This window comes from Schistocerca serialis, chromosome 2, assembly GCF_023864345.2.
Source record: "Schistocerca serialis cubense isolate TAMUIC-IGC-003099 chromosome 2, iqSchSeri2.2, whole genome shotgun sequence".
Lineage (NCBI taxonomy): Eukaryota > Metazoa > Arthropoda > Insecta > Orthoptera > Acrididae > Schistocerca > Schistocerca serialis.
This window is the reverse complement of record NC_064639.1, coordinates 1,121,837,790-1,121,848,552: the sequence shown is the minus strand read 5'-3', so window position 1 is coordinate 1,121,848,552 and position 10,763 is coordinate 1,121,837,790. Positions and strand designations below refer to the sequence as shown.

The following is a 10,763-nucleotide window of genomic DNA, read 5'->3' as shown; positions in this document are numbered from 1 at the left end:
CATTCCGTTTCAGAAGGAAAGATTCTTTCTGAAAACGCTAAAAATTTGCGTGAAACAAAATGTGTTAAGACACAGAGAACTTACAGAGTAGTAATTCAGTGAGCAGAAGTTTCTGTGTTGTCGTACGTCTTTGTATGATTCGTCATCGAAGTGGAAGTGAGGAGTTTCGATGACGTGATTAAAAAACATTGGCACAGAGCAGAAGGAAAACTTTAAAGAGGCACATGGGGACAAGCAGCATCATTTCCTGTGGATCCGCTCCGCAGCATGGAGATTACGCGTACTTTAATGTTAATTAATATGTTTTGTTTTTCTCTTCTCATTTCTTTGTTTTGTGATCCAGCCACAGAACTTTTAGGACACATCTTGTACAAATATTGATAAGTCAGTGGGATTGTTACTAGAAAATCTACTATTCGCAATCGTTTTCAAGTGCTAGAAGAGTATTGTGAACTTTGAAGTCTTTTCAGAATACAGACAGTAATGGCTCAATGATATTCAAATACGCTATCTGCGGAGGCCATTGAAGACACTTATCCCTTATGCTCACTAACCAGTTGTGTTGTTGGGAAACAAGAACGGATTTCTATGCTTACGTCGTTGGATGCATTGAGAGCGTGACGTTTTTGACTGCTACAGTAAATAATCCGTGCTACACGTGTCGCAACGCTTGATGGCAGAGACTGTGCAACAACACATCATCAGAATCTTGTTAATATCACTCTGGGTGTACAAACACAACATCTAATTAAATTCTTAAAATTCTAAAAGACTACAAAGCCGTTTAGGCTTATCTGCAGCGGCTTCCCCAAGGCAGTGAACAATTAAGCTGATTTTATCTTTCATTCTCCACTTCATTCCACCTCATGGGTGGAGGGGGGAGGGGGGTTTGGACTGCATCAACCATGCTACCGCTGTTCTGTAAAACGAGTTAAAATATATTTATTTATTTTTGTGTCAACGGCCTTGCCGCAGTGGTAACACCGGTTCTCGTCAGATCACCGAAGTTAAGCGCTGTCGGGTTGGGCTAGCACTTGGATGGGTGACCATCCGGTCTTCCGAGCGCTGTTGGCACGCGGGGTGCAGTCAGCCCTTGTGAGGCAAACTGAGGAGCTACTTGATTGAGAAGTAGCGGCTCCAGTCTCGGAAACTGAGATACAGCCGGGAGAGCGGTGTGCTGACCACATGCCCCTCCATATCCAGTGACGCCTGTGGGCTGAGGATGACACGGCGTCCGGTCGGAACCTTTGGACCATCATGGCCTGTGCGGGAGGAGAGATTTATTTATTTCATTAACACTATAGAGTAACCCACCGCCTTGAAATGTAAGGTGGATCGGATGCTTCTGAGTCTAACAGCTAAGACTTCTCATTGTTACAATTTTATTGGTACACAGTTGTTAATGTCTTTTTTTTAATAATACAAAGAACATAATATGTAAGGATTTCTCTGAGGTTACAGCGAATTAAATGCTTAACAATTGTTAAAATCGTTCCATATAATTTGTCAGTACTTAGTTGATGACAATGTAATTTATATAATGCAAATGTCAAAGAAAAAGAAAAAAAAGCTAACACAATGTGCGTGGAGTAAATAATTTGTAGTATGCAGAGGGAAGTGATATGCTGTATTTGGATATGTAATACAGTCTAAGTAGCATGTTGGTTAATAATGGCCTATTTCTACCTATTTCAAATGAGAAGCTCTCGGTACAACCTCGAGGTATTCTCATCTGAAATGGTTTGTGCTAATGTATGTTTACACAGATTATACAGATTAAATACTGATTAAGCACTTAATACATGGAATACATTAATTTTAGCTTCACATGAGAAATACACTTATGTTCGTAACTTGTTAGTAGAAATAGAATATAGTTCATTGCTGCATGAATGCATTATTCCTTAAATAACTTAATACATTTCTGATATATAAAATTCTGTGATTGTAGCACTAAAATATATACAAATAGTGTTTTTTAAGGTTAAAATATCCCTTTTTATGATTTTTCTCTAACACTCAGACGGTGATCATGTGGCTCATGCTACGCCGGTGATGGTGACGATGTTTCTCATGATACGACATTCACGGTCACGACGTTCATGACACGGCAAGTCCTCCGTGATCAGCTCCAAGTAGATGCTACGTAGATAGGAGGGAAGGAAGACAGAGGGATGGATGGGCAATAGAGGTAAGGTGGCTGCTATATCTGTGAGTGTGTGTGTGTGTGGGGGGGGGGGGGAGGGATAAAAGCAGGACGTATAAAACTGACGCCTGAGCGGGAAAGAGTAACGAGATTTGCGCTATAGTTGGTAGAATGGGCAGATGTGACGCGTGACTTTCTAGATCGGGAAAAGGGAGACCCAGTTGAAGTTGCCTTTTCACAAGATATTGAGGATGTAGAGATGGAGGAATGGTGTGATGTGTGCGTAGAGCTGCAGTGGTAGAAAAGTCTGTAGACATTTGACTTACGATAGTCATGTTTTTAGGATGTAGTAGATTTTTGAGAAATTAACGGAGAAAGGGGAACTTTTATCAGATAGTGAAGAATACATGTACCAGGAGGGGAGGTGGCTATGGAGGGTTAGGCAAAGTGCACGGCGTTCGAGTACTTGCAGGGAGTGGCAAAATTTTGAGGGTACCGAGATCCATACTACGAAGACAAAGGTGAGGATGGGAAAGGTACGGCCTTTGTAGTTGAAGAGGATTGTGGAAGGCTGTAATTTACGTATATGGTGGATAACAGCTTTAATAATGTTAGTGTGTCGTGGAACTTTTGACGTGTGGTTAGTAGATGGAGGAAAATAACAGTTTGGTGTTAACTGTTAGTTCAAGGCAATTTAACGTGTCAGTGAGATGGTTGTGACTCTTACGGATGGTGGAGTGGCACGAAAGTGACAAGAAGTTCGTCCTGTGATCCTGGGTTCTCAGACGGTTGATTTAAGGTTCCAGAGGTTACACCAGGAGAAAGGGACATTGAAGTGTATATGGCGGGCTCCTTGAGATGCTTCAGTGTTTGAATGGAGGGCAAGGAAGGTGGTTTGGTCGGCACACTGGAGCAAGTGGATGAATGTCAGCTGACAGCGGCAAATCCGTGTAGAGGAGGCAAAGTATAGCAGATTTCTATAAGCAGAGTTTTGTCCACTATCGGTATGTCGCCGACACTATGGTTGGACAATTCCGTGAAATTTATCAATAGTTTCTGAGTCGCTATCTTCTCTCTTCAAAACTGTACTTTCGTGCGTAATGCAGACGTATTGACGGTTTGTTTATGGCAGGGGTACACAATCAACATTTTCAAATCACTGTCATACTGAATGTCCAAATTAGCGTTTAATAACCCTTTTGCCAAAACCACCTCACCAATGTCAAAAAATATGCACTCTAATCAGAACCATATATTCTCCATTCACCTCCTGCATGCGTGATATGCCCACACATATAAGAAAATTCAGCTACCCAATTCTTGTCTTCCAATGGCTCTACTCTAAATATTACTTGGAAGGTCGGTACTCACATTCATCCACATTAGTTTCCCTATCCATTACGGCACTCTGTCACGTGAAATGAACCTTGATGATTGTGTACCAACTTTATTTGGATGTATACTCATTTCAGGAGAACTTTGCCACATTATGTCATTTCCAGCGTTTTCTCCCACTAGAAGCAATGTGCCACTGAGTTCGATGGTGTGCTGCGAAAGTTCTGCTTTTGTCTGTTGGTTAAAATGGTTCAAATGGCTCTGAGGACTATGGGACTTAACATCTATGGTCATCAGTCACCTAGAACTTAGAACTACTTAAACCTAACTAACCTAAGGACATCACACAACACCCAGTCATCACGAGGACTCTGTCTGTTGTTTATTTAAGAAATCCAACCCGAGGCTTGAGCAATAATCCACACCTACATTGAGCAACATTTCCATATCTTCTCGAAAATACTTCACTGCAATGCGAAAACTGAGCAGCGTTGAACCTGGTGGTGCCACATTATTGTCTCTCACTTTGTTTACCCTATAATGTGGAGTAAGCTGTTTCTTACTACCCACCATGTTGGACTCACTACTGACATTTATTTTCCTAATCATATCCAGTAACATTACCACCATTCCATTTTTCGGATGCTCCATCGTGCAGCCCCCGAAAGAATATGATACTATTCTGCTTGTGGTAGCGTTGAACAAGACCTTTTCTTAGTCTCCTCAAATGTACCCGCATTATTTAGTTCCTAATTTTAGTTTCACTCGTTTTCACCCTTGCCACTAAGCGTAATTTGGTCACTTTATCTGTACAGCCACCCAAACCCATGGCAGCTTCTAAAGAATGCATGCACACTGATCCATACTCCGAAATCTTTCCCAGATTGATGTAATCAGACTAGTTGCATTTGAACCCAATGAAGGTGTGACGACAGTGGATGAAGCTACTGTTTCCTTTACTTCCGTTAGCTCGTGCGGCATACGCTTGTTATCGGTTGACAAAATATCTACTTGATTTCGCAAAGAAGTATTACCGTTACTGAACTGAGAAGTTTCATGAAAGAATCAATCACTTCCTGAGTCATCTCTCTTTTTAAGAAAACTTTGCCTACCAAGAAAATAAATTAAAAACAATGTACAAAAATTATTTATAGCCACTACCGGCACCCAAACATAACAACAAGAAATTTTATCACTTCTTATAATGAACTATTGCCATCTTGACTGTGAACATCGGTGTACCTTTTACCCACAGTTCTGATGTGCACTGCATGTCACAGACACCTGTACAAGGCACTCGTGGCCTGACAGACTGCACTGCTTGCCTCTTACTTGCCGTGTATTGCAGTGTTGCGCTTTAATAGAGCCAAATTCAAAAGTCCTTCTGCTTTCAAAAATCCACAGAGTCCTATGGCATTAAATTCTCCCTACTATGTTCATGCACGGGAACAGACGAGGGTCTGAAAAATATCAGTTAAAAAAAAAAAACTCGAACTGTCGAAGCTGCAAACCAGAGTTGGAGATGACCTCTCAGTTGGAGCGACCTCTCGACAAATACTGGGTGGCCCAAAAAGGATGGTCGGATTTGAACTGCGTAGTACCATTGAAAGGTGAGGAGGGGGGACCACTGCCGGCCGTCTGCAAGTCGGCCATTACACCCAGTTTGCCACGAGATGGCGCAGTGGACGGTCGAGCATCGTGTTTTTGCTGTGGAACAGTTTTTCAGAAATGATGAATCGTTTATTACTGTGCAACGATTGTTTCGACAACGTTTTGGTGTAGCGCGTGATGGACCCATTCCAGATCGCAGATCCATATCACGTTGGGTGACTGCATTCCGGACAACAGGGTCTGTCAAAAGTGGTAAATCTACAGGGCGTACACGTACGGCAGTTACTCCACAGAACATTGATGATGGTATAGCGTCAGTGCTGCAAAGCCCGCGTCGTTCCACTAGGCGTCGTGCTCAAACTTTAGGCCTCAGCCGTAGTTCGTTGCAGCGTATTTTAAGCCGTGATTTACAGTTTCACCCATACAAAATTATGATCACGCAAAAGCTGTATGATCGTGATTTTGAGCAGCGAAGACGATTTTGTGAATCAATGCTTGACATTTTGTACTCTAATAATGATGTTGTGCTTCTTATGTCAGATGAAGCCCATTTCCATTTAGACGGCTATGTCAATAAACAAAACTGCCGTATTGGGCAGCAGATAATCCCAGAGAATTGCACCAAAAGCCTCTTCATAGTGCTAAGGTAACAGTCTGGTGTGGAATTTCAAGATTGGGGATTGTTGGTCCTTATTTTTTTGAGGAGAACAACGCTACAGTCACAGTGAACTCGAAACGTTACGTTAACATGCTACGTAGCTTTTTGGTGCCGAAACTGCGAGAGTTACATGTAAATCGAGATCGAATTTGGTTTCAACAGGACGGGGCCACGGCCCACACAGCCAATGACTCCATGTGTGTTTTAAGGCGGATGTTCCCCCACCACATCATCTCGCGTTTTGGAGATGTCCACTGGCCCGCGAGATCACCTGACCTCTCAGCCTGTGATTTTTTTCTATGGGGATACCTAAAGTCAAAAGTCTACGTACAGAAGCCCCGAAACTTAATTGATCTGAAGGAGGCAATCAGTGCGGAAATTATGGCAATTCAAGAAGAAACAGTAGTGAAAGTGATGGAAAATTTCGAGGAAAGACTTGTGGAATGCATCACCGAGGAAGGACACCATCTTCCGGAAGTCATTTTCCGTACATGATTTTTTGTGGTTAGTTCTTGTAATTGGGTGCCTGGGAGCATTTAGTTACGTAATTGAATAAAATTAATTTGTAAAACTGATGGAGTTATAGTTATTTAAAATGTGACCATCCTTTTTGGGTCACCCTGTACCAGCCGTGGGCGTTGAAAACCTGACACCAAAGTCTAGAGGTGTCAGAAACCAGATTTTCATCCCCAGTTTGCACATTCCGTAGTTGCAGCGACCACTTCTGATAATAAAATGTGGGGGTCAGGACGCGACCACTAAAAAAGCAGGTAGATTGGCTGATAGCAAATCTCCTCGCCTGGACATGGGGTATGTAGGGAGTAGGAAACGGAGTCGTATGGCGATTAATCAGTAAAACATCCTTTGTTAAAACAGTCTTCTCTTCCTGTCAGTTACAAGCCTTGGTGTCACAGGTTTCCACAGGTGCAAAGTATTCCACCGTTAGTGTTCTGAAAACCCGGCAGGTAATATGTGAAATTTTTAGCATCTGCTGGTGTCAGTGAGGTTGAAACAAGCGCTGTATGGATGGTGAAGGACGACAAAGTCAGCTACTCGTGGCTAAGCCCCCTTCGTGACAGCAGCACAAACATGTTGGGATAGATGGTATTTAAACTGGAACCTGAGATGAACAAAGATGATGACGTGCGCCACCCAGGTTGATGGTCAGTAACAATGTAGGACCGCACAGCTATCATGACAGCTACAGTGTAGCTGGGCAGCAAGCCAGCCCACGTTCAGATTCACAGCCCATAAGGGAGAAGGCTTACAACGGAACGTAAACACCCAGTACGTTGCCCGGTGGAATGGTGGCACCAAGTTGACCGTTTGCAGACTTCAGCTGAGGCGGGAACCTGGAGCTACTGGCGGAAAAGTCTGTGGAGGGTGGATGAGTGTGTCATCATACGAGGTAAATGGTCTCCATCTTGTTTTCGTGTGATGGTATAGACTGCCTTGCATGGCGTACCATACATGCCCGGGTTCTACTGGATATAACGAACATCTGAGAATGACGGTCTGAGAGGATATATATATATATATTGAGAGGCACCCACATGCCTTGCTCTTACTGTGGCATCAAGCAGTCAGGCCTGCAAGATGAGTGGTCTGCCAAGCGAGTGGATTCATTCTCATTTATCGAGTAACATGAACTCTCGTACTCACAATTAAGTTACAAATTATCCTCCTGTATGAATAATACGCAACGGAAACGCATATCTGACTATCAGTGATTTACAGAACTCTGACTGTTCACTACGCACTGGCAATACCACATTTTCTTTTTGTCTTTTATTTAACGGCTTTTATCAACAAGTGGCCGCCGCACTGAATATGAATGGCGCACACATTATAAATTCTGGACATCATGACAACATGCAGTTCGGAGGAAAAGTCCACCAATCTTTTTCTTATCACTATCTTATTTATTCCGATAAATTCTATAACCTAAACACACAAATTCTATAACCTACAACAACAACACATGAGAAATTCCACCCAGTGGGCATGGCTTAACATTGGTGAAACTCTACATTATGGTCTCGTAATTATTTAACGCTACAGTGCACTTTCTGGATAGGTTGGTGGATCTTTTATTATATCTCACACTTAGACTTAGACTTAGAAGCTTTCCTCCAGATCGAGTGGTACAGAAGGAACAAGCGTAACCCACTAGTCTTTTGAAATTACCTTGCTACTCTCCCATGCAAACCACACAGACCCAAATTACGTGTCAAACATCACACTACAACATGGAATACAATACACTAAATAGTCACAACACTATCACTTTCAGCTTTCCCACTTCAATTAGTATTTATCCCAGTTTCACACGACACTGCCCCACTTTGTAATTCTACTTTCCTACTATGAACTCTGGAGATATATGCACGTCTTCCTGTGCAATGCAAGCCAAGTGGCGTTGCTGGATAAACGGCCGACTCACCTTGCTTCTCTCTCAGAGTTTGAATCTAGCGTCACACGGAATCATATCACGCAAAGTAATATTAAGAACCTATTCATCATACACACGAGTCCTCAACTGATACCACGGACGAGTACTTCTCTTTATCCTTTGTCTCATACACAGATTGAGACTCACACAGTACTCACCACGTGGAAGTACTCGCCTCTAATTTCAAGTCCTGCACACGCTATTTCTTAAATATTTCAACTTATAGTACACACGTTAGTAATTCAGCTTAACTTAAGCACACGGAAGTATTTCAACTTATTGCTACACGTGGTTTCATTGTGACCATTGGTCACTTCCGAAAATTACTACGATCCCATTAATATTACCAGCCTGACATTTAATTCTCCCCACAAAAGTTCCTGAAATAGAGAAATTATTATTTCAAACTACTCTTAAATATTCCACATGCATACCATGTCTCCACTCTTTTGTCTTTACGGAGCGCAACTAAGACAGGTCTTAAGCCGGCCGAAGTGGCCGTGCGGTTAAAGGCGCTGCAGTCTGGAACCGCAAGACCGCTACGGTCGCAGGTTCGAATCCTGCCTCGGGCATGGATGTTTGTGATGTCCTTAGGTTAGTTAGGTTTAACTAGTTCTAAGTTCTAGGGGACTAATGACCTCAGCAGTTGAGTCCCATAGTGCTCAGAGCCAAGACAGGTCTTAACAGCACAAGATCCAGCGGCAGAGTGCTGAAACATGGCCGTTCTCCAGGTCCTCTCGCACTTCTGCTGAAGTGGGGGAGCACCTTGCTACCGTATTGGTCAGCCACATTTCAGGCACTCAAAGCTCCGGTAAGTTTCATCACTTTGGTTCCACCAAAGGTGGCCAAAGGATCGACTCAAAGAAGATCATATATTCACATTCACTATCTGCGGTTAGCAGACGACCATACATGCATTCATTTCACAGATCTCACCAAACTGGATGTAGGGATTTACTTTGTGGGAGTGCACATGTGATCAATTAAATAAATAAATTGTCATTCTTTCCCACACTGGTATCCGGCTTCGCTGTATTAATTGAAATTGAGTAATTTTACCAAGAAAAATGTGTTGTTCTGAAATAATGAAGTATTTTGTACCTATTTTCAATGTCGGGCGGTACTGTACCCTTTCAATATATATGAGAGCCGGTTAGTTAGTGTTTCTCAAATGTAAGCACTTCCTCGACAGAATGGAAATGGAAATGTCGTGTGGCTAGGGCCTCCCATCGGGTAGACCGTTCGCCTGGTGCAGGTCTTTCGATTTGACGCCACTTCGGCGACCTGCGCATCAATGGGGATGAAATTATGATGATTAGGACAACACAACACCCAGTCCCTGAGCGGAGAAAATTTCCGACCCAGCCGGGAACCGAACCCGGGCCCTTAGGATTGACAGTCTGTCACGCTGACCACTCTGCTACCAGGGCGGACTTCCTCGACAGAAGTCATAGCCTCATAGCAGCTCGTTAAACCAGCTCCTTCAGAAGTACTGGAGCAACTGTAAGATTTCACAACTCCTTTTTCAAGAGGTGCTGGCTTGCTTGTTCAGCTTTGTTATTGTTCCGAATGAGCAATTTTTCGTTCTTTCTCATGGCGCCTAGTCTTTAGGCTGACGACTGCTTCCCTCGCTGCGATGAAATTCTCCTAATTGTCAACTGTAGCAACTGACTGACCCAGCGAAGACGTGTTGTATATTAACCTTCTTCCGATGGCGAAGCCATGCTGCAACTCCTCCATCCGCTCTTTCTGACAATATCTTTCTCTCCCCACCCTCTAACCATATCCTCCTCGCACTTTCCATTTCCGCCTCCAACTCTTCCTTTTCCCTTTACACTTTCCACCTGCCTCACACATCTCCTCGTCCTCCTCTCTCTCTGTCCATTTCTCCACCTCCTCACCACCTGAATGTGTTCCCAGCCATGCACGTCGGCACGTGTAGACCCTGCAATACAGCTCAATAAAAAGTGCCGATATTACACCCATTACACGCCTATAATGCAGGGCAAGTTACAGATCAGGTCGAAAAAATGTTCTCTCTAGAAGCTGAACCCATATGCTTCAGTCTACAAAGCCAGATGTGAGAGCACTTGAGGTATGTTTGTCATCATAAAGTTATTCAGTGCCGTCCGCTGTGGCTGGAGTGTTTTAGGCCCTTCAGTCCGGACCCGCGAGGCTGCTACAGTCGCAGGTTCGAATCCTGCCTCAGGCCTGGATGTGTGTGATGTCCTTAGGTTAGTTAGGTTTTAGTAGTTCTACGTCTATGGGAATGATGACCTGAGATTTTAAGTCCTATAGTGCTATGAGCCATTTGAATCACTTTTTTTTTATATTTTGCAAATCGTTGCAAGCAATGGAACTCTGTGGCATCTGAGGCACGTATACACACTATATGTTTTGAATGATATATTGTAAATGTGAGCGAAAGTCCGCGACAGTCAGCAGATTTTAGTGTAAAATACACAATGATCATTTTGCAAAGGACAACCGCGATACGATTATAGACATGTGTGGTGAAATGTGACCTGTTTCATCGTAATATCAAAATATAAAAAACAGGG

At 43.1% G+C, this 10,763-nt stretch overlaps 1 pseudogene; it reads left to right on the top strand.

Moving 5' to 3' along the window:
* Positions 1–956: 956 nt before the first annotated feature.
* LOC126459515 (5S ribosomal RNA) lies at positions 957–1,074 on the top strand (annotated as a pseudogene).
* Positions 1,075–10,763: the final 9,689 nt, after the last annotated feature.